Source organism: Triturus cristatus, chromosome 7, assembly GCF_964204655.1.
Source record: "Triturus cristatus chromosome 7, aTriCri1.1, whole genome shotgun sequence".
Classification (NCBI taxonomy): domain Eukaryota; kingdom Metazoa; phylum Chordata; class Amphibia; order Caudata; family Salamandridae; genus Triturus; species Triturus cristatus.
This window is the reverse complement of record NC_140590.1, coordinates 252029341-252054272: the sequence shown is the minus strand read 5'-3', so window position 1 is coordinate 252054272 and position 24932 is coordinate 252029341.

The window sequence follows — 24932 nt, the reverse complement described above, 5'->3', positions numbered from 1 at the left end:
TCAGATGCAGCCCTGGGTTCTCTGCTGATAACAGGTAAGTAAATCGTAATTCGTAGTTCGGCTGATTTTAGAGGAATATTTGTACGTTTCAAAAATGGACATTTAGAAACTTGTCTGCTGAAAACCACACAATGGATTCCTATGGAAAGAAATACAAGTTACTGGTAAGTACGCTTAGAATTACTTTTCAGGGTCAGTGCTGGTATAAAAGATGCAACACTGGGTTCTCTCCTGAGAACAGTTGAGTAAATTGGAATTCGTAGTTCGGCTGATTTTAGAGGAATATTTGTACGTTTCAAAAATGGACATTTTGAAACTTTTCTGCTGAGAACCACACAATGGATTCCTATGGAAGGAAATACAAGTTACTAGTAAGTACGCTTAGAATTACTTTTCAGGGTCAGTGCTGGGCTAAAAGATGCAGCCCTGGGTTCTCTCCTGATAACAGGTGAGTAAATCGGAATTCGTAGTTCGGCTGATTTTAGAGGAATATTTGTACAATGGTAAAGGAAGGGGGCGGGGCCTGCGGTGACGTGTGCAAACACGCCCTGTGGCGAGTTTTAAGTTGGGGAATTCATTCCTCTTCAATCCTGCGGTCCCCTGGGGGCCAACTAGGCCACCAGGTACCTCCAGTATGCGTCAGGGAGCTGCGTTGCAGAGAGGTGTAAAAAGGTGTGTTGCCTCATTACACCTCTCTGCAACGCAGCCCCCTGGGGCATACTGGAGGTTCCTGGTGGGCTAGTTGACCCCCAGTATTCAAGGGGAATTAGTTCCCCCTCTGCAAACGCACCAGGGGGCGCATTTGCAGAGTGGTGTAAGGAGGGGGCGTGGCCTCAGGCCCGATCCCATCTTTTTTTGTTTCATTTTTTTTAGAAGAGTGTCTGTGTAGCCCCCCTTCTATTTCAATTTTTTTGTCCCTGGGGCCCCCTTCCCAAGGCCATAATTTGCATGGTCCTTTTTTAAATTTATTTTTTATGGAGGGGGCTGCATAGCCCCCCTCCTCTGGCCTTTTTAAGGCCCCGTGGACCCCATCCCCCGGAGCCGGCCATTGTTTTTTTTTGTTTTTAATTGGGGAGGGGGGCCACGTGCCCCATATCCTGTAGCCTGGCCTCTGTTGGGGGCCATGGGTGGGTCCCCAATCCCCCCACGGTCCCAGCCGGCTCCCCACGTCCTGCGGGAGCCGGCATTGCTTTTCCACATGAGTGATGTAATATGTGACGTCATCAGCAGTGCATTGCGGGAGCGCGAGTTATAGTTAGCTGAACTAACTATAACAGGGGAATTTCTAGGGTTTTTGTACGAGGGAAATGTCCAGCTAACTATAACGCCCCTGAAACCTATGTTTTTTTAGTGAATTTCTAAAGTTTTTTAAATGCTAATTCCTAACTATAACGCCCCTGAAACCTTTGGTTTTTTCAGTGAATTTCAAAGGTTTTTTAAATGCCAATTCCTAACTATAACGTGCGTGAAACCTATGGTTTTTTCAGTGAATTTCAAAGGTTTTTTAAATGCTAATTCCTATCTATAACTCATCTCTAAAGATATCATGTTTAATGATTTTCATTGGATTTCTACATTTTTCAAATTCAGTGTGTCAATTTCATTATTTATGTTTTTTATCACCATTTTTTAAACTTATTTTTTCAATCAATGTTTTTAAAAATTAAAAAATATTATTTGTTTTTATTGGGTTTTTAAAACATATTTTTAAAAATATTTTTTAACTATATGTTCAAATCTTTCTTTTATATATTTTTTCCATGTTTTTTGGATCCGCGCACCCTATGCGCACCGTTCTCGATCCCTACGCGATAGCATCCGCGCATGGTATGCGTTGGGTAAGTGTTTAGTGCGTGATCGCAATGCGACCAGTACGCGACCCCCAGCCTATACGCGACACGTTCGATGTACGTAACGCAACGTTTATGCGCTACCGCGATGCGTCATCTGCGTCTATGATGCGGTAGGTGCAAGGATCCCGCGAAATATTTAACATTTAAAAAGACATATGTATGTATTTCATGTGAATATTAATTGAAGACAAACTCTAAACAAGTCTTAAAAGTAATATATTTTTACATCTAATCCTATATTTATTCAACTTCGCGGATGCGCGCTGGGTGCGTGATGCGTAAGCGCAGGGTGCGCGGATCCCATGAGACCTGCAAAAAAAGAGATTTGATTGGTTCATTACACTTCCTGTTCTAACTATTGAAAGACCCCACCCAGAGAAGAAGATTTTTGGGACTAAGACTTCACTTAGCTCTAACTTTTTTCAACCAAAAATGGCTTCAGGGCAGCAGGGATCACCTGCATCTCCTCATACATCTGAGGATGAATTTTTGGAGGAGACACCACGCACACCACGTTTATCATCAGTGGTGTGGAAATTTTTTACTTTTCCCGAGGGGCAAACGAAGACCAATGCCACCTTGGTCACGTGCAAGATTTGCAAAAGAGTGCTGTCGCGAGGGGATCCTAACAAGAAATACTCGTGCGGCACGGCAAGTATGATGAAGCACCTGAGGACCCTTCATCCGAACAATCTTGCACGAGAAGAATGCCGACGGATGAGAGACACTCCTGCTCCTGCGCCTTCCACCTCATCGCAGCTGAGCACTTCAAGAGTGCATCCATCAGCCCAAAATTTGGACATCCGTCCTCAATTTCAATTTTTAAAAGTGCTCTGCACTAAGTGCAATGCGACTTTGTGCTACGGTGAGCAGTCGATCGATCTGATCTGCCGCCGGCAAAAAGTCACAATTGCTAGTTTTTTTTGTTTTTGTTTTTTGTTCCCTGAAGTTCATTGTTTGGTTCCTCCTGCTTTTTTTTTTTCCCAGAAAAACCAAAAAAATCACAAAATTGTTAGAAAACCCCCCAAAAATATATAAAAGAAGAAAGAAGAAAAAAAAAAGTTCTTCTAAGAACTAACTTTCCTGGTTTAAAAAAAGAGCTAATTGTTTTTGTTAGTGTGTGAAAGTTTAAATGAATGTATGTCTAGTACGTAATAGACTGAATTAATACATTAGTAGCGTATGGTGAATGTATAAGTGCAGAACTATGAGGAAGTGCTGCAGCATCACACAGTAACCTCTTTAAATGCAGTGTGCTGTAGTACTTCCGAAGCACAGGGATGCAACATATGTACATAAATATGTTGCAAATCTATGCTTCTCTCTGCACGGCTGCTTAAACTGCAGCCATGTGGTGACAAAGGCACCCTTGCACCATAGTGCAAGGATATCTGTGTCATGTGCTGTTTGTTTTTCTGCAGGAAGACACACCTTCCTGCACAAAAACAATGAGAAAATGCATTTTTCTCCTTCAATGTATGCTGAACATTTTAGCATGCATTGAAGATGTAAAAATGTGGAGAAATGAAAATAATTCTCCTTGTTGTGCTTTCCTATACCAATTTTAGAATGGTGCAGCATTCACACACATATTGAGATTCATGATTTCTGATAAATCTAGAGATGTGTCTATGAGTATTCAGTGCAATCATGCACAACAACACTTATAGAACACCCTTTCAACGCAAAGTGGTGTGCATAATGAGATTGTATTTACATTAAGTATAAAAAGTGCAGAGAGTGCCTTTTCCTCCCTTTGTAAATATGAAAGAGTGTCTTGCGCAATAACTATGTTACAAAAAGTAACATATTTCCGGTTTTAAAATTCCTTGCGAATGATAGAAGGTAAGCACAGAGTTTTGTCTGCAAAGATGTTTAAAGAAGAATGATTGAAATGATTGCGGTCCTTCAATAGGTACAATGGGAAATATTATGAACCCCTCAAATCTCTTTTTTTGCAGGTCACATGATATCTGATTATGGTCAGATTTCAAAACTACATAGGTATAAACAGAGTGTTTTTAGAAACGTGTTTCAACTTTGTAGCTTCTTGCAGACCTCCTCAGTCTGCATATTGAGACTTAGTTAAACTTATCTTCACAATAATAGGAATAAAAAATGGTATAAAATTTTTCAGATTTTCATTGCAATCTAAATTCATATAAATTGCTTATTTTAAAACTTGGATCTGTGAAAGAAAATAAAAAAATATATAACATGTAATAATACATTTTTTACAACACAGTATAATTTCCACAAAGAAATTTGTTTGCCTTTTTAGCTGTTCTCAGAATATATTAAATTTCACTTGAAATAGTGATTTCAATCGTACTCATCACTTTACAGCGGGCAAATAAAAAACAATCAGAAAGATTGTTAAAAAAAAACCAACATGCTATTCTCAGTAAAATACCACAAGATACAAATCACACATATATAAAATGCTTATGGCTAACAAAATTTTATAAGTTTAACTTACAACAACTGTAAATGTTGTCGCTTAAAAATATTCACCGAATCTAAGGATGAATTTTTGGACGAGGCACCATGCCCACAACGTTTTTCTTCAGTGGTGTGGACATTTTTTACTTTTCCTGAGGGGCAAACAAAGACCAATGCCACCTTGGTCACGTGCAACATTTGCTAAAGAGTGCTATCGCAAGGGGATCCTAACAAGAAATACTCGTGCGGCAAGGCAAGTATGATGAAGCACCTAAGTACCCTTCATCCGAACAATCTTGCACAAGAAGAATGCCGACGGATGAGAGAGACTCCTGCTCCTGCACCTTTCTGAGTTTCTGTTCTTTTTCTTTTTTTTCTGCCATGATTTCTCTATTTTAACGTTGAAAAACAGTATCCGTAAAAAAAGAATCACAAATAAATGTATATTAATAACTTTCAAATTTATACCATTCCATTACTGTACAAACACATTTTATATAAAAACTGACTAAGAAACTATAGCCCTGAACCACAAGTGTGACGATGGTTAAAACACTACATGCATAGTGCAAACTACTTTGAAGCAGTTCATGCCCTGAAGCCTACCTTACTAAAAGACTACATGCTAACTGACTGAATGATTACAGTACTATAAGGAGACAAACTGGGTGAGTAACAGGGTGTTTGCTAGAAGTGTATGAATACTGACTGGGGAATTGAAGGTGTGACAGACAGCTGTGTAGGTGGTTAAGAGGACTGCATACATAGTGGATAGGCGTTTGAAGCAGTCCATGTGCTAAGGCCTGGCTCACTGCATGAGTACTTGGGTACTGACTGAATGATTAGAGTACAGCAAGGAGAGTGCCTGGGTGAATTTATAAGTGGTTGGCTTTTGGCACAGTGAATGGATTAGTACTTGGTACTGAATAGGTCACTAGAGGGGTGCAAAGGGAGTGACAGGATGTTTGCTGGACTGTATGGATACTGACTAGGGAATTGAAGGTGTGAATGACAAGTGTATAGTATGTTAGAAGACTGCATGCATCCTGCATAGACATTTGAAGCAGTCTATGTGGTAATGTATGGTTCACAACATGAGTACTTGGAAACTGACTAAATCATCAGACTACTGCTAGGACAGTGCCTGGGTAAAACTTTTAAATTTTCAGTTCTGGCGCAGTGAAGAGAATAGTACATGGTACTGCACTTTAGTGTCAAACCTTGACTCATTTTATCAATGCATAAGCAAAGACTAGCTTCTAATGCTACTAAAACTTGACAACATGACCTGTTTTAAAACAGTTATCTGTCAGAAAATACACAGCAAATACACGATGTTACCAAATGCTTCTCTCACAATCCTTACCCAAATGCACACAGACTCACAGTGTGATTTTAGACAAGCAACACTATCCTAGGAGTTTACCAAAACTCATTCACTAGTCTAGAAGAGGTAAGGGTACTGCACACAATCTACATATTTAAGTACTGCACTTTAGTGTCAAAGCCTGACTCATTTCATCAATGCATAAGCAAAGACTGGCTTCTAATGCTACTAAAACTTGACAACATGACAGGTTTTAAAACAGTTATCTGTCAGCAAATACACGATGTTACCAAATGCTTCTCTCACAGTGGTTCCCAAATGCACACAGACTCACAGTGTGATTCTAGAAAACAACCACTATCCCTAGGAGTTTACCAAAACTCATTCACTACTGTGCAAGGGATAAGGAGACTACACACAATCTACATATTAAATTACAGCACATTAGTGTCAAAGCATGACTCATTTTATCAATGCACAAGCAAAGACTGGCTTCTAATGCTACTAAAACTTGACAACATGACAGGTTTTAAAACAGTTATCTGTCACCAAATACACAATGGTACCAAATGCTTCTCTCAAAGTGGTTCCCAAATGCACACAGACTCACAGTGTGATTCTAGACAACAACCACTATCCCTAGGAGTTTACCAAAACTCATTCACTACTGTGAAAGTGGTAAGGGAACTGCACACAATCTACATATTTCAGGACTGCACTTTTGTGTCAAAGTCTAACTCATTTAATCAACGCATAAGCAAAGACTGGCTTCTAATGCTACTAAAACTTGACAACATGACAGGTTTTAAAAGAGTTATCTGTCAGAAAATAAACGATGTTACCAAATACTTCTCTCACAGTGGTTCCCAAATGCACACAGACTCACAGTGTGATTCTAGACAAGCACCACTATCCCTAGGAGTTTACCAAAACTCATTCACTACAGTGGAAGTGCTAAGGGAACTGCACACAATCTACATATTTCAGGACTTCACTTTTGTGTCAAAGCCTGACTCATTTAATCAAAGCATAAGCAAAAACTGCCTTCTAATGCTACTAAAACTTGACAACAAGACAGGTTTTAAAACAGTTATCTGTCAGCAAAACACAATGTTACCAAATGCTTCTCTCACAGTGGTTCCCAAATGCACACAGACTCACAGTGTGATTCTAGACAAGCAAAATTTCCCTAGCAGCTTACCAAAACTCATTCACTACTGTGCAAGGGGTAAGGAGACTACACACAATCTACATATTAAAGTACAGCACATTAGTGTCAAAGCATGACTCATTTTATCAATGCATAAGCAAAGACTGGCTTCTAATGCTACTAAAACTTGACAACATGACAAGTTTTAAAACAGTTATCTGCCAGCAAATACATGATATTACCAAATGCTTCTCTCACAGTGGTGCCCAAATGCACACAGACTCACAGTGTGATTCTAGACAAGCAACACTATCCCTTGGACTTTACCAACACTCATTCACTACTCTGTAAGGGGTAAGGGGACTGCACACAATCTACATATTTCAGTACTACACTTTAGTGTCAAAGCCTGACTCATTTTATGAATGCATAAGCAATGACTGGCTTCTAATGCTACTAAAACTTAACATGACAGGTTTTAAAACAGTTATCTGTGAGAAAATACACAATGTTTCCAAATGCTTCTCTCACAATGCTTACCCAAATGCAGACAGACTCACAGTGTGATTCTAGACAACAACCACTATCCCCTGTACTTTATCAAAACACATTCACTGCTCGGGAAGAGGTAAAGTAACTGCACACATTCTACATATTTCACTACTGCACTTTAGTGTCAAAGCTTGACTCATTTTCCGAATACATAAGCAATAACTGGCTTCTAATTCTACCAAAACTTGAGAACAGGAAAGGTTTTTAAGCAGTTATATGTATGCAAAGATATGAAGTACCCAAATGCTTCTCTCACAGTGGTTCCCAAATGCACACAGACTCACAGTGTGATTCTAGACAAGCAACACTCTTCCTTGTACTTTACCAAGACACAATCACTAGTCTAGAAGGGGTAAGGTGACTGCACACATTCTGCATATTTCAGTACTGCACACTACTGTGAAAGTCTGACTCATTTTGCAATTGCATAAGCAATGATTGGCCTCTAATTCTACTAAAACTTGACAACAAAACACGTTTTAAAGCAGTTATCTGCCAGCAAATACATGATATTACCAAATGCTTTTCTCACGATAGTTGCCCAAATGCACACAGACTCACAGTGTGATTGCAGACAAACAAATATCCCTTGTACAAAATACATTTACTAGTCTACAAGATGTAAGGTGATAGCACACATTACAGAAAAGTTTCGACTACACATTAGTAGCAAAATGTTTCTCTCAAAATGATTCCTAAATGTACACAGACTCACTGTGTGATTCTAGACAAACAACACTATCCCTTGCACTGTACCAAAACACATTTCATAATCTAGAAGGAGTACTGCATTTTAGTGTAGAAACGTGACTCATTTTGCAAATACATAAACAATGACTGGTTTCTAATTCTACCAAAACATGAAAACAGCACAGTTATCTGTCTGCAAACACATGAAAAACACAAATGCTTATCACAGAATGGTTTCTAAATGCACACACACTGACAATAAGATTCTAGACCAAAAAAAGTACTCCCTGCACTTTAGCAGGAGAAACACATTAGTCTGATTAAAATCAAAATAGACCACATACATTCCCTCATAATTAAAAAACTAACCTTTCAAGTTGTTTTGTAGATTAAGAAGTATGTCAGTCACACACCAGATTTTCTTATACAGAATCTCTGCACTGAGCACCTCTCAGCAGAACCAAAGAATGGCAAAGTTTCCCTCTCATTTCCCACACATATACATGTAAATATCAAATCACATTCCCTCCCACATAAATTCAAAAGCAAACACATATTTCTATTGGTTAAACATTTCAACCCTTTCCAAATGACATAAATTTCAACCCTTCCCCCAATCTGCCTTCTGCCGTTACCATAGAAACAGATCATGGAACACTGTACTGAGCACACAGGTCACAAGTTCAGCACACAATGCTAATCAAGACAGCAAGTGTGCTTGACTTTTCAACATATCAGCTTATCATATATAATATTTCTTTCAATCAGTTTTTGTTAACCAATAAGAATCATACGTTTAAAAAAAAGAAATATACATCCTACCTTTCAGTGTAGAAGGTTGTCAAACAACCAATGATTTCTTGTCTTTTTTCAAAACTGCATCTTAGCCACCATTTTAGAAACATCTTACTTTCCAAACTGCCATTTCATTTACAGAGACCATCTGAGTGCATCCAAACCTCCTTTCAAGATGCTTAGAGTGTGGATTGTGGGACACGGCTATATTTTCTGGAGCCAAAGGTATGCAGAAAACAAAGGCATTCACAAAGACCTAGGTTTGCCAAATGTAGACATTAAATGGATTGGACAGAGAGGGTTAAAGTGGCACCAATTGATGCCATTGGTGAAATCCTTCATGCATATCCAACACCCTGACCTCATAATACTGCACTGTGGTGGCAATGACCTAGGGACTTTGACTGGGGTAGGTCTGGAAATCCTTATGAAGGACACCTTTGCAGAACTGATTTCACTTTTCCCCAAACTGCCTTTGTGTATTCTAACATATGCCAAAGTCAGAAATGGAACTGGTCCAATCATTTTTGTCCACAAATTGAGAAAGCTAGGAAACATGTGAATAAATCTGTTTCTGCTTTTCTCCGAGACTATAGAATGGGGTCCATTTACAATACCAATCTGCGCTTTCATATGCAAGATATGTATAGGAGAGATGGAGTACACTTTACTGATGAAGGAAACAGAGTCTTCCTCAACAACTTTAGACTCTGTATAGGTACTTACTTATAAGTACCAAAAACTCTCAATGAACACAACGGCTCTTTTTAGAGTCACTCAAGAACAAAACACTTAAGCTTGATCTTTATCTCCCAAAAATGACAATTTTGTTTCCCTTGGATCTGCGCTCCCAACGCGAGAGAATCCGTGCACCCAACGTGTTAGGAAGCGCGCCCTGCGCCCATTTCGCTGTTTTTTTTTTTTTAAAAGGGGGCCCCAGGTGGTCCTTCTGGGACCCCTAAGCACCTCTAGAGGGTCAGAGTATTTCCACTCTGCCCCCTTTATATGTTTTACACACTTATTCCCCTTGCTTCTTCAGCCTCACTTCTACCGAGGCAGAAAATGGCCACCAACAGTTCCTGGTTTCGAATGTAGACAGACACTCGACAGCCAATTAGCATTCAGCGTGGGATCGGGAGGGTGCGCGCTCGGTTTGGGGAGGATGCGCTTACGTTGCGGGTAGGGTGAGCGGATCCTACCCGGCCATAGATATCACTAACTTTTTTACCCTAATTTTCTCAGGAACTACTGAACAGACTCACACCATTTATGCAAAAGGCACGAGTCTGAACTGAGGACTACCTCTTTGCCAAATTTGGTGTCATTCCGTTCAGCGGTTCGGGCTGTAGCTGCGACAACAGATCCTATGGGAAATTGCATGGGGAAAACGAGTTTTGGGACCCCCCTTTTTTCTCATCTCCCGCTTGATGAATCACCACAAAACTTTCAGGGTAGGAGCGGCGCGGAGCTGGCCAAAAGTTTGGAAAATTTCGCGAAGATTCATCAACTGGCGCCAGACTTATTGGGAATAGAAAGTTGCGGATTTCCTATGGAAAATAGGTCCTAACTACAACTATCTACTGGCGACCGCCAGTAGATAATATATATATATATATATATATATATATATTCACTTAAAAAACCATAGGTTTCACACACGTTATAGTTAGGAATTAGCATTTAAAAAACCTTGCAAATTCACTTAAAAAACCATAGGTTTCATACAGGTTATAGTTGGGTGGATATTTCACTCGTAAAAAACCAATGAAATTCCCCTGTTATAGTTAGTTGAGATAACTATAACTCGCGCGTCCGCAATCCTCTGCTCATGACGTCACATATTACATCACTCATGACATGGTCAGTGGCATCACTCATGACATCACTGATGACATCATCCTTGTGATAGAGTGGCGGTCGCGCGAGTTATAGTTATCTCAACTAACTATAACGGGGGAATTTCATTGGTTTTTTACGAGTGAAATATCCACCTAACTATAACCTGTGTGAAACCTATGGTTTTTTAAGTGAATTTGCAAGGTTTTTTAAATGCTAATTCCTAACTATAACGTGTGTGAAACCTATGGTGTTTTAAGTGAATTTGTACGGTTTTTTAAATGCTAAGTTATGTATTTAATAATCGTTTTTTTTTTCAAGGTTTTTCACTGTGCGCGCACCATGCACGCACCGTGCGCTTAGCGCACCGTGCTCGCGCGTTGGGCGCACGGTGCGCTAAGCGCACCGTGCGCGCACCCCGCAATTTTTGGGGAAAAAAATAAAATGTTTTTTTGCCCCTTGGGGGTCCTTCTGTGACCCCCTGACAAAGGCTAGGGGGTCAGGAACTCTCTTCCCTGCCCCCTTTTCACATTTTCCACCTTTTTTCCCCCTTTCCTTTTCAGTGCGCGAGACAAAATGGCGGCCGACACTTCCTGATTTCGAACGATTCGAATGTTTACCGACATCTAACAACCAATCAGAATTTCGCGCACGCACGGTGCGCACGTATTGATATTTATGTGCTTTTAAATGCTATTTTCTCTGGAAATACTGAACAGATTGACACCAGACCTGCAAAAGGCACTTCCCTGACCTGAGGACTACCTCTCTGCCAAATTTCAAGTAATTCTGTTCAGCCGTTCGGGCTGTACCTTCGACTAAAGATCCTACGGAAAAATGCATGGGGAAAACGCGTTTTGGGACCCCCCTTTTTTCTCGGCCCCCGCTTGACGAATCCCCCGACACTTTCAGGGAAGGAGTGGAGCGGAGCGCCCCACCTATTTTGAAAATTTCACGAGGATTCGTCAACCGGCGCCAAAGTTATTCAAAATAGAATGTTGCGGAAGCGCACCGTGCGCGTGCGGTACGCGCACGGTGAAAAACCTTAAAAAAAAAAAATAAATACATAACTTAGCATTTAAACAACCGTACAAATTCACTGAAAAAACCATAGGTTTCACACACGTTATAGTTAGGAATTAGCATTTAAAAAACCTTGCAAATTCACTTAAAAAACCATAGGTTTCACACATGTTATAGTTAGCTGGACATTTCACTCGTGAAAAACCATTGAAATTCCCCCGTTATAGTTAGTGCAGGTAACTATAACTCACGCGACCGCAATCCTCTGCTGATGACGTCAGATATTACATCACTGTATTTAGACACTTATTTACCCATGTCTTCTTCCATTAATTTTTAGCTATACATATATTACAAATATTTTTTTTTCAGAAAGACACATATGTCATCAGTGATGTAATATCTGACGTCATCAGCAGAGGATTGCGGTCGCGTGAGTTATAGTTGCCTGCACTAACTATAACGGGGGAATTTCAATGGTTTTTCACAAGTGAAATGTCCAGCTAACTATAACATGTGTGAAACCTATGGTTTTTTAAGTGAATATATATATATATATATATATATATATATATATATATATATATATATATATATATATATAATATACAGAAGTAAGTGAAAGCACAATGTAGTTTGTGTTGCTCTGCTTTTATATCAGGCTCTACATGCAAAATGGCTTGTTTCCCTTTTTGGAAAATGTGGTTGCACTCTCAAGATGTTGCTAAGACATTATGCTATCTGTCGAAACCAATTCTAGTAGAATATGTTGTCTCTAGTGTTATAAACATAGCATGAAAATAGAACAGAATGAGCGACAAATATTAGTTTAATGCTAGTGAAATGAATTGGTTCATACAAGTAGGCTGCCTTGATGAATATTAAGAGGGTAATGTGATGACTAAATTTTAAGATGCTTATGTGATAGAAGTAAATATTAACTTTTTGCTGCAATCTGCTCAGTAAATTGTATGAACTATAGTGTGATAATTTAAAGTTTCATTTAAAGTTTCATTTATTTGCTGCTTATGTCTAAAATACCAATGATTTGTTGATCGTAGAGACCACTAGGAACTGGACTCAAGGATGAAAGATTAACCCCTTAATGAGTCTTAGCACTTTTACTGACAAAGGACTGATGGTCTAAGTGTGGTGTGCTATTTTCAAACTATTCCTCAAACACAAATGTACTATATGTGCACAAGATTTGGGGAAATTGTCTTAAGGATTATGAAATTGATATGTATTACGCACATTGTAGACCAAGGGCCTGATCAACAGTTGTTTTTTCGGAATATTGTCTACAGCAATATCTCGTGACAAACACATTGCACCCTAAATATCGTTTACAATGATATTGTCTCATTGGGTGTAGATTTTCTACTATTATTCTCAATGGTGTGATATTTTTGTAGCTGACATTTAGAGCACAATAATTATGTCTGACAATTATAGTCTGGTACCAGAACCGACTGACAAAGGGAATGGCCAAACTGCAGGCATAGAAATCCACTTCCACACAAGGGCAGCGTAATGATTTTCCCGAATTCATAACATTCCGCAGTGACACACCTGTGAAGTTGCACCAATCACAGCTTTCGTATTACTAATGAGTGAGCAATGTGCTGCAATTTCCCCAATGTGTAAATTGCATACCGGGTCCAACTATGTACTGGGGAAGGGCAATTTCATGTACAATAACACATTTTTCTTTATGTTATTTTTTCTTCAAATGGGAATTTTTCCCCATGGAATCACCACTTTACCTACACCCCACCATTCCTGGAGGAGATTCATTCCCTCTCCCACTAAGGAAGTAGAATTTCTTCAGCCCTGTGCTGAGGAAAAAACCTCCAAACATTTCCAGAGTGGGAAAGGGTTTGCTAGGAGGTTTGGATTAACCACAAACTCACCAGTGTGTGGCCCTTCACAGACTTGCAAGGCTAACCATGCCTAGATCTACACACGCCCCATCACTTGTGTGGGATTTATTACTGCATTGTTCGTGGCAGTAGAGGTGGAGAATTAGGCAGTATTTTTTCATGTGTCCTTTTGTTGATAGCTGTAAGGAGTAAGTGGAGTCGATTTTGGCGAATTCCTAGGTCTGTAAATGCCCTTCATCTTTGGGGCAACTACCCAACGACTAATGTAAGTTTCTGTTACATCAGACCAAGCCAAACCTTGCTTCACTCATTGCCTAGTTTTTTAGGTCTCGCTGAGCCAAAGGCTCGAAGAGACATTTTGTATGTGGGATTTTCAAACTGCTATCCACAGTCTTTTGGCTGGCCTAAACCTTGAGTGCACGATCACATGCACGTGCACAGCTGCTCCCACTCCCCCCTCCCTTCTCTATAGCTTTCTTTCACTTTAGCCGCTTTGACCCTTGCATTCCCCCCTCCCTTCTCACCCAGCCTTTTGATGCTCTGCTCGATTACTTTCACTTTCGCCGCTTTGATGTTTGATTTTTATTGCCTTTGTTTATGTGACGGAGATCCATTGCATTTGGCAGAACATTTCTGGGGCCGTATTGCATGAAATACACCAGGTGGCGCTAACGTGTTTTACAGAGCACCATACAGCATTTTGTTCTGCGTTAAAAAAAAGACGCTTTAGGAGCGGAAAGGAGCTATCCCTTTTACTTGTATTAAAATGTATTTTTAAAGGTGTCTCAAAGGATCCTGAACATAGTTTATACTAGCATGCTCCAATACTGTCCGTATTTCACTCCTGATTGCACTGGCCTTCCAGATCCTAAGACTCAGACTCATGATTTTACTGTTATTTCAAAACCAATCTAACATTTGTTTTGTTTTAGGTATTACCTTAGTAAAGCATACCTATGTGAACTTACTCTCCTTGGTCAGTGTTTTATTATGGATGACAAGATGTTTTCTCATTAGGACTCGCACCATAAGCCTCTTTCATTCCAAACATCTGGAAACGCATTCGTCTCTGTAACTATATAGTAATGGCTTTCAATTACAGCTGGCGGAAATTATGCTACACACCTATTTATTGCCTTCACCAACGATTCTGCTTTCACTGGTGTGACCATAACTTGCCAAAATATTTTACTGATGCTTTCGGCAGTGTCTCCACTTCAGTCTGATCACTCCTCAAATGACACCTTCCTTAATCCCACCCACAAGAAAGGTAAGCCACTCAATTTTATGCTAATTTCAAACACTTTATCCAAATCTAAACCCATCATCGCTCCATCTGACATCACACATTTCACATGCAAATCAGTTCGCCTCCATGTAGATCGCTCTCTCATGTACCCATCTGCTGTAGAAAACAGGACCCCACTGCTCTCACTGCTTTCCACGTGATCTTCATAAAGACCTCACTTCAGTCTTGCAGTACAGCTCATACAACTGCTTCATTATCCACCTTGTACCAAAGATAGGCCTCAGCCATGAATTACACTTGAAATAAGAGCGCATAACAGTAAATGAGGGCAGCAATACATAAATGGCGAAAGCACATATTCACTGCTAACTTCTTGGTTAATAAGCAAGCCCTTCATACACTGCATAATGATCTAGGAGGTGTCAAATCTATCTATTTCCAGGACCTCATTACCTCACCATCCACAAGCGCTCTGTGCAAACCTTCAGCTCTTTACTCTCTCCATCATCTTCAATTATCAGTATTCTATTGTTCATCCTTACCTGCTCATGACTTCACCCTGCTACTTCTGCTCCAAGATTAACACTATAATTAGTCCACAGTGCTCAAGTCCTCACTCGCCTCAACCCTGCGCAGTTACATTATTACGATTTAACACAACATCCTCCTAACAAACGTTTCCTCTTATGAAAGTAGCTAATCCACCCTGTGCCCCCCCTGTAACCATTTTGTCCTCCCTTCATCAAATCTTTGCCTCTTTCATCCAACAGTTTCCCCTGCGTTTCCCTGCGCACTGACTGCCTGTCCTGTAACCGACTACTCAACCCTCTCCTGTGTTCGGGACCCTTCATTCCACTATCCTATCCCCTCCTCTGTTCTTGTCTATGCTCATACTCTTAGATAGTTCTGCCTCTCCTTTGATATTGCTGGTCACCCCACACTTTTCTCAATGAGCGCACTGGGCATTAGCTGGGTACCAGCCCTTATGCTCCTCAATAAGCAGCAGCAATCGTTGCAGTTTCACCAAGGTGAGTTTAGTAAAAGTTTATTTTACTACTTTCGATAACTGGTGCCTTTCGCAAACAGAAAAGGTAATGACAATGTATGGCACATTACAAGATGGCATGTTTTAATACTAGGGCTTCTGATTATATGCATAACGTTTGATCTAGCAGACATGATTGAACATATGGTGAGACCCTTAAATGAAGGCTTAGGGCTCAAATCACAAAGGGACTAATATGCAATAAAGTTACGTGTCTCTTCACTCATGGCAGAATCTCCGCACTGCACTCACTGCAGTGCGCTGGACAGAGAGGCTGCCCAGAGTGCAGAGACTCCACACTTGTACCTTTACTACACGTAAGTCCCTTTGCAAATCAGACCCTTAACCTCTACTTCTTTGGGATTTTTAAAATAAAGAGAGGGAAGCATTTATAGTAAAAATGGAAAACTCGTGTCTCTATTTACAATGCAGTTATTGGTTGTTTTTAACTTTCAAGAAAATAACACATTTGTTCTTAAATGACATCCATATCTTAAATCACACATTTTATGATTTTGACATTTGGAATTTCATGTCATACCCTTCACTTGTGCCCATTCCCGACTTCTTATACCCTTGTTATCTAGCAGTGCGTTCAACACCACAGGCCATCAAATTCTGGACGGAACGGCCCAAACGGTTTCGCCCATACCTCTATAATCACACTCAAATGCTAACAAGCATTGGCATAGCCAATAGGTCTCGCCTTTGGGACCGTTTAAGTGTTTAGTTATCCAGCACAATATCCTTGGTGCAGTAACATTAACTGTTGCATGGCTAAACACTTATAAGGTCCCAAAGGCGAGACCTATTGGCTATGCCAATGCTTGTTTGTTTTGTTGCAGTTTTATATAGCGCAAACACTTCACATAAGCACCAGACACATTACACAAGGACACATTCATTTTTGGTAGGTACTAGGCGAGTAGGTGATTTGACCAGAATCACAGGCTGTTGAGCCGACGCCGAGAATCGAACCTGGTTTCCCAGCTCTAAAGTCGATAGCTCTGGTCGTTACGCCACATCCTACCACGTCCTGTCACAGCCCGATGTGTTAGATTTTCCCGCCTGCGTCCTGGTTCTGCGTGCTGCTGTCTTCCTGTTCCTTCCCCGTCCCTCAATGCTGCACATTCCCCGAAGGGAGAGGACGGACTTGTGACAGTAATCTGCAAACTGTGCTTGAGATGAAACATCTGCTCCTCCCTACGGATGCTGAGAGGGGACACGCTCTGCCCCAGGGTGCCTCAGAGTGTCTCACAGTGGATCGGAGGAGCTGTCCCTGCTGGCCTTTGTGTGTGCTAAAGGAATGACATTTGTGTATAGATATTTGCTCCCTGTGTAGAAACGCCATGTCAGAGAAGATTCAGCTGCCTGTCTGGGTATGTTATATTTTTTGTATTCCTATTCCTTTGTGTGCGAATTTCACGTGTCTATATGTAAGTATGTAGCAGGAATATTGCTTGCTTGTTTTATCGTCTTTTGTTTATTTCTTTTGTAGGGTTTGAAAAGCGCTACGCCCCACATTTAGCTATGCTAGCAATTATGAGTTGCATTATGCACATGGGAGAGATTTAACAATTACAAAATGAACTGGCGCATGACAAATGGCAGACTGGGGCTATCTTATTTATTTGATGAGATTACAGCTCCATGAATAACGTCGGGGTTGTCTAAGGCGCTATAGTTTTTTATACTATGTGAATCAATGGAGGTGACCGCGGAGTTTGATATTTTGCGTCACAGACATCATAAGTCTGAGAAACATGCACCAGCCTCTACGTGGTGCTGACGTTCAGCTTATTTTCTTTGTTGTTTAAAAAAATTATATATATATATATATATATACATCTAAGTAATCTGATATGAAAGTTAAGTATATGCCCAATTATCAAAGCCCTTACGGGTCACAGAATATTTAAACTCCAGGGGGAAGATTTAGAAGCCCCTTGTGACACTTTTGCGCTGCTGTTGCGTCACTTTTGTGACACATTGGCAGAGTAAAAAATGCGGCCAAGTTACAATGTGACGCATCTAGGGAGATGCGTCACGTTGTAAAGCCCTGCGTCACAGCAGGTATAATGTATACAGGGTAGGCGTTCCTATGCAAAAAGCCACATAGAACTGGCGCACTGACATTTACAAGATTTCACTGCGCCATTCTAAGCCCTCACTGCGTCAAAATCCCTATGCCTGCTCAGACCAGGCGTAAGGATTGATGCAGGGCTTTTTACATGGGACCTACCTACGTTTTCTGGCGCATTGTTGGAGTTGCGTCACTTTTGTGACCCACTCCAATAATGCGTCACTATTTCTCCAACAGATGCGTCAGAATTTCTGACGCATCTGTAATTCCTTGCGCCATGCTGCACTGTATTGTAAATACAGTGCATCCATGGTGGCGCAAGGACATTGGGAGCTGACGCAAGGAAGCTGACGCATCTTGGTAGATGCGTCAGTTCCTTGTAAATCTGCCCCCAGGCGTTTGGGCCTTGTGGTACCTCCCAGTTGGGGTCATGGGTCACTGTAGGCTACCGGGTCAATATCACCGTTCTTTACAGCGCTGGTCAACAATTTCAAGCCATGGAGCAATGGACTCGGGAACGCCTTTTTGTTGAGGGTTACTGACCCCAACACTTACAATGATGTTATATTTGGAAACTCTCGAACATAGTCCAAAATACAACAGTGTTCTCTTAAGTTTAGGGGATTTCCTAAATCTGAAATCATTATGCAGTTGTTATTATAAGCAATTACCACATTGGAATAATCTTGAATATTCTGCGGTTGTTTGAAAGTCTGTCTAACTCCAAAACAATATTTATATTTGTTAGAAGGTGGTTCTGACCATCTGAGCCGCCCGGATTTTTCGCTTTTTGAACATCTAATTGTTGAGCTTTTACTGTGGGAGAGCCTCATAAGTTGGGACTCACCCACAGTGAACTCATGTTGAAAGGGACTGCATGTGTATTTTACCGGTGTCCCCCTGGCACGAGTATGCCACTGCGCTGCAGCCAGAGTAAAGGCCACCTAGCTGGTTACATGCAGACACGTGTGTACATGCATGTGCACAAGTGTAAGGGCTGCGCAGGGGAGATTCCTGGCGTACGCAGCCCAGGAGCAGCTACAAAGTGAATGGTGTGGCAGGACTTAGGTATAACTAGGTGGTGATATGGAATAGGCTTTCTACAATGGGAAGAAACATTTGAGGGAAAGTCAGTGTGCTTTACTGTTTTTATTCCATTATTCTCCTATGAGGATGGGGAGCACATGGGCTAGTTTTACTTTCCTAGGGCCTACAAATTCCAGACACGCACTAAAGTCCACTGTAACTTATGTGGGAAGAAGTATTCTGAAGAGTCCAAAGTCATATTTGTACTGCTTTTGGGTCATCCAGTAATGTCATATTTCTCTGAGTCAGCTCATAACCAGGGCCTGCCTGGGGCTGACCCTGCCAGGCTGAATTAATGACCTTACTCCCCAAGCTGTAGCATCAGAGGCCCAGCCCTGCACAGCAAGTATTCCAAGGGTGAAGGCCTCCACTCCAAGAAGAGAATATGGGTGGAGCTAAAGGTTTATGCATCAGCAGCTGTCACCTGGTGCCAGGTACCAAGCTGCTCTGGAGAGAAGGCAGCGAGGTGGGAAGGGGCTCTCAGAGACCATGTGGCATGAGACCCCTGGACGACGCCATTTTTAATAAACCCAGAGGCCTGGGCAGGAAGAAGGAAGCAGGGGCAGAGAAGTGATGTATCACTGTGTGATAGGGCAGATAGAGACTTCCTGCCAGCCCCCTCCCCAATTCTTTAAAAGAGTCTTCACAGGAAGAGGAGCTCTCTCAGGCGTGTGGTCTGCTGTGGATGACTGGTGCTGGAGCCTGGCACCAGGGGCAGCTGGAAGGAAGAACCTCCAGACTGGCCCAGGACCCTGACTTGTGCCACAAGGGGAGACCAGGACCAGTGAGCAGAAGCCTGGACCTCTGCGCAAGAAGAGAGGCCCAGGAGAAGAGCCAGGTGAGAGGCTGGCGAAGGGCACCAGCGAAGACCGCTCCCTGCCGAAGCCAAGTCGGGGAGCACTGTCACGCTCCCTGTGAAGATTCCCTGGGGCCCGGGATCCCAACTGCGGGCCCGACACACCAAAGCCATGCCAGGGAGCACCGTCGTGCTGCCCGTGAAGGTGACCCTGTGGGGGCCCGGGACCCCACCCCGGGCCCCCAAAGTGAAGGAGAGGTGAGGGGAGTGCCATTGCATTCCCGCTCCCGTGGCAGCATGTGAGGGTGCTGGCCAGTCAGGGAGCTGGCGGTAGCTGCTGGTGGTGGGGTCCCTAAGCGGCTCTTCCCCCCAAAAGGCCAGACGGAGCGCCCGGGTTGGACCGGGGCCCCAAAGGAGGAAAGAGGTGCCAGCGGCTCGGGTGGGACTGGGCCCCCAAAAAACAAGAGGGGCAGCCCGGGGTGGGCTCCCTGGGCTGCATAGCTCACCTGCAGGCAGGGGGTCTGGGTGGGACTGGGCCCCCCAACGATGGGCAGATGTGGCATGAGGCTGCCAGCATGGTCAGCCTGGGGGAGACGCTACTATGATATGCACAGTACCGGGGTACCTCGACCCATAATGCTTTGTAGGCCCAAGCAGGCCTGCAGGAAAACGCCTGGTTTTCTGCGTGTGGTGGCCCCAAGAGGAGAGGATCACCATGACATGTGTGCCAAGATACAGGGGGAGCTGCAGGAGCAACGCAGCTTTCCCCAGCACGAAGATGGAAAGTCCCTCCCTAAGTCTCTGGGGACTTAGAAAGAATAACCCCTCAAGAGCTCAGCCAGCAATCCAAGCATTCTGAGGCTGGATCTTTTGTTCTGCAGTCGGGGTGCGCTATGGACTGCACCAAAGTATAAAGGTCTGAGTTGGAGATGTTTGGAAAAGGGCATCCCCTGGAGGCGAAGAGGTGTAGTTGCACCAGAAATGCATTTACTAATGTTATATCTTTTAGAGGTACTGAAAGTCATGTGTTATGAGAAGTACCTGTGTAAGGTGGAGTCATAAGCAAAGTGGGGTTAGGTTGCCAGACATTCCTGCTATGGTGTCTGGCTGTAAATGCTTAATCCTGTGATTTTACCTGTGATGCCTTTTAGAGGCTGTGATTGCAATGCATTCCAACTGTTATCAGCTATGAAAAGTACCCCATTTAAGGTGATGCCCAAACATGTATTCTTGCTACTACGTTAGGGGAAGGACAACCCAGACTGTTAGCCACTAAAATGTAGAGGTGTATACTGTATGGTCAGTACGAGATGCTCAGTCAGGGTTATGTGTACCTATTTTTAATGCTTGTTGAGCTGATGGGGGGTCGCCACTGGGATGGTGCCAGTTGGCAAGGTCCATGCTCCAGGTTGTGTCAACCCACTGCATTAGGAGGCAAAATGATGTGCATACAAGGGAGTGGTGGTACTAGACCCCACCCTCCCTGCGGGATGGGTGGAGATGTTATGCAATGTCACAAAGTAATTCCCACAGTTTAAGTATATTTGTAAATTGGTGCATAGTATTAAGTAGTGTGTGTGTGTTCAATAAATGTACTCTTACTTTTATAAAGCAAAGTACAGACTGGACAATCAATTATTGAGTGTTTTTTCTGCGCACCTGTAATGGTGATTACTAGCCCACACCACCTCCCTTGAGTAAGCCTTAGACTGCTCTGCAACGCTACCCTCTGAGAGTCAAGCGCTACACTAGGGTGTTTGGTTCCCAGTGAAGGACAAATGTGGCATGGTATTTGTGCAGGCCTCACACATACTGTCTCGCTTTCACACAGCGAGGATGGGTCAAAATCACAAGTGGACATTCCAATTGTGCCAAAGAGCTATGGTTAAATGGAACCAGAAAGAAAGGCTGTTGCTGGACCTCTACAGAGTTTGGGGGTCCAGGTGTGGCTCCTAGGCAGTCTTTCAACACCTGGGTGCAGAGATGGTAGGGTGGCTTGTATTTGACACCAGAACGTAGGAAATGATGGTGATGATGCATTGGGGATGATGCAATGGTAAGAAAGTGTTGGGGATTGTTAGAAATGGGGTTCTCTAGTTGGCAGAGGTAGATACCTTTGCCCAAATAGGGACCCTTGCTAAGTCAGGGTAAGGGGAATACACACTTTAGATAACCCCTGATCACCCCCGGGTAGCTAGGCACGAGCAGACAGACTTATCCCAAAGGCAATGTGTAACGTATTTGTACTCAAGACACACAGTAGTACAGTGATAACTCCACAAATGGACTCCACAGCAGTTTAGAAAAATAAAGTATCTTGATCTAAACTCAACAAGACCAAAACAACAAAAATCAAACATACAAGTACTAAGAATATTACTTTAAAAAGTTTTCAAAAAGCTGGGTCCATAGAAAACTATGGATGCGCGAATCTCACAAAGTACCTTTGGTTCCCTTAAAATTCATAAGGCCAAACAGCCACAGAGATGGGAAGCATCAAGAAACAAAGAGATGCCTCAGTGCATGAGACCATGGGGAGGCAATGTGACAGTTCTGCTGCACCCATGAGAAGGGATGCGTCAAATCCAGTCTGTAGGGGGAAGTGATGCATCGACTCCAAGACTGTTCTGGTCCGCGGGTGATGCGTTGGGAAAACTTGCCACACAGGTACAATGCGTGGAAATCTGGGATGCGTCTGTGATCGATACGGCAGCGTCATGCGGTGCTGTATCGGTTTCTTCAGCCGCGATCCCTTGGTGCGTCAGTTCTTGCAGTGACAACAGCCACTGTGTCTGTATTGGCAGCGGCACAGCGATGTGTGGAGATACTTCTCATACAGCGTGCTGCATCGGAAAAACAACCGCAAGAAGAGCAATGCCTCGATTTCTTCAGTTCTTAAGGTTTCTTCCAGCTCCCAGCACCAAGAACAACCTCCAGAGGCCTAGAACTGGAACAGGCACCTCTTGGCAGGTCAGACCTCTCAGCAGCAGAGTTCAGGGGAGCTGGGGGTGAAGTCTTTGAGTCCCTGAATCTTCAGAACAGGAGGCCAGCACACACAGACCCTTGGAGATCTTCTTCAAGCAGGTTCAAAGCAAAGTTCCGGTCTTGGTCCTTTCCTTGGCAGAAACAGTAACTGCAAGCCAACCCTACACAGAACACAGCAAAGGGGCAGTACTCCTTCTCACAGCACCTAAGCTCTTCTCTATGGCGAAGGTTCCTCTTGAGTCCAGAAGTGATCTAACTCTCTGGGGTTTAAGTCTTATACTCACACCTCATATTTGTTTTTCTCCTTGTGCAAGGATTTCTGTGCACAGTCCAAACCAGTTCAGTCCTCACTTGTGAAGTGTGACCACAGGGGGTGGGGACAACATTGTGCAAGGGAGACAGGCCCTATTCAGGTGCAAGGAAATCTCCTCCCACTACTCTAAATTCAGCCAACATCTATTCAACTCAGCTCTGAGTCATAGTGAATGCACATCCCCAGTCCCTGTCACTCCAAAACCAGACCGTCAATACACAAACAGGCAGAGGCACACAGAATGGTTTAATAAGAAAAGAAAATGCCTACTTTCTAAAAGTGGCATTTTAAATACACAATTTAAAAACCATCTTTACTAAAAGATATGTTATTAAATTCTGAGTTCAGAGATCCTAAACTTTATTTCTGTATTTTGTCCCAATAGGAAATTATACTTGTAAGATGTTCCAAAGTATTTCCCATCCTATCCAATGGGGCAGATAGTCTTTCAATTGTGAAACACGAAATTGGCAGTATTTCACTATCAGGACATGTCACACACACCAGTACATGTCCTACCTTTCACATGCACTGCATCCTGCCCAGGGCGGTACCTTAGGCCTACCATAGGGATGCCTTACATGTAAGAAAAGGTAAGGTGAGGGCCTGGCAAGTGGGTGAACTTGCTAGGTGAACATGGCAGTTAACAAACTGAGCACAGACACTGCGGTGGCAGGTCTGAGATACCTTTTCAGGGCTACTCATGTGGGTGGCACAAGCAGTGCTGCAGGCCCACTAGTAGCATTTGATTTACAGGCTCTGGTACACTTAAGGCACTTTACTAGGGGCTTAACAGTAAATCAAATATGCCAATCAGGGAGTACCAATTGTACTCACAAATTACGCAGGGAGCACTTGCACTTTGACACTGCTCAGCATTGGAAAAGTGCCAAAAGAATCTAAGCCGACAAAAACGAAATACAGCACAGCATCACAAATGCAGGAGGTTGAGGCAAAAAGTCAGGGGAAACCTCGCCAAAGATGACAAAGTCTAACAGGGATAATGCAGGGGGGATGATGCAGCGGGAGCAATTGTTGGGGCAATGCAATCGGGATGATGCAATGGGGAGGAAGTGTTGGAGATTATGGCATGGGCAAGAAGTGTTGGGAGGATGCACTCAGGGTGATGCAATGGGGAGGAAGCGTTACGGATGATGCAATGGGTAGGAAGTGTTGTGGATGATGCAATGATAAAGAGATGTTAGGGATGATGTAATGGGAATGATGCAGAAGGGAGGAAGTGTTGGGACAATGCAATGGGGATGATGTACTGGGAATGATGCATTGAGTAGGAAGTATTTGGGCTGATGCAATGCGTATGTAGTGTTGAGGATGATGCAACGGGAAGGATGATACAATGGGGTACTCTTGATATTAAAGTAAGTTGAACAGTTGCTGCATTGGAGTGTGCTCGCCAGCTGAAGTCGTACTCTTGAGTCAACTCACCACACTTAGTTGTGGTAGTGTTGCCCGCCTTGTCTCAATTAAGACAGATGCTGAAAGTTGAAGTTATTCTGGGTGACATCTTCATGGCCTTTTCTTCACTGGAAAGGTGGTTCATGGCGAGAGTAAAACCTGTGGCAGTGAAATAGGCAGGACAGGAAGGCTACTGGTTCTAGGTTTAGGGAGACACACAGTACACAGCTAAATATCCAGAAATCATTGCAAGTCCACATAGGTGAAATCATTAGGAATCTTCCAGATGCTGGTTACGCGTGCGTCATTTCTTCGGGGCAGTTGAACAGATACCCACTGCTAATCAGTTCATTTGCAAATGGCAAAGCTCTGTGCACCAGCCTTTAAAGGAAGAGACAGTCCTTCTTC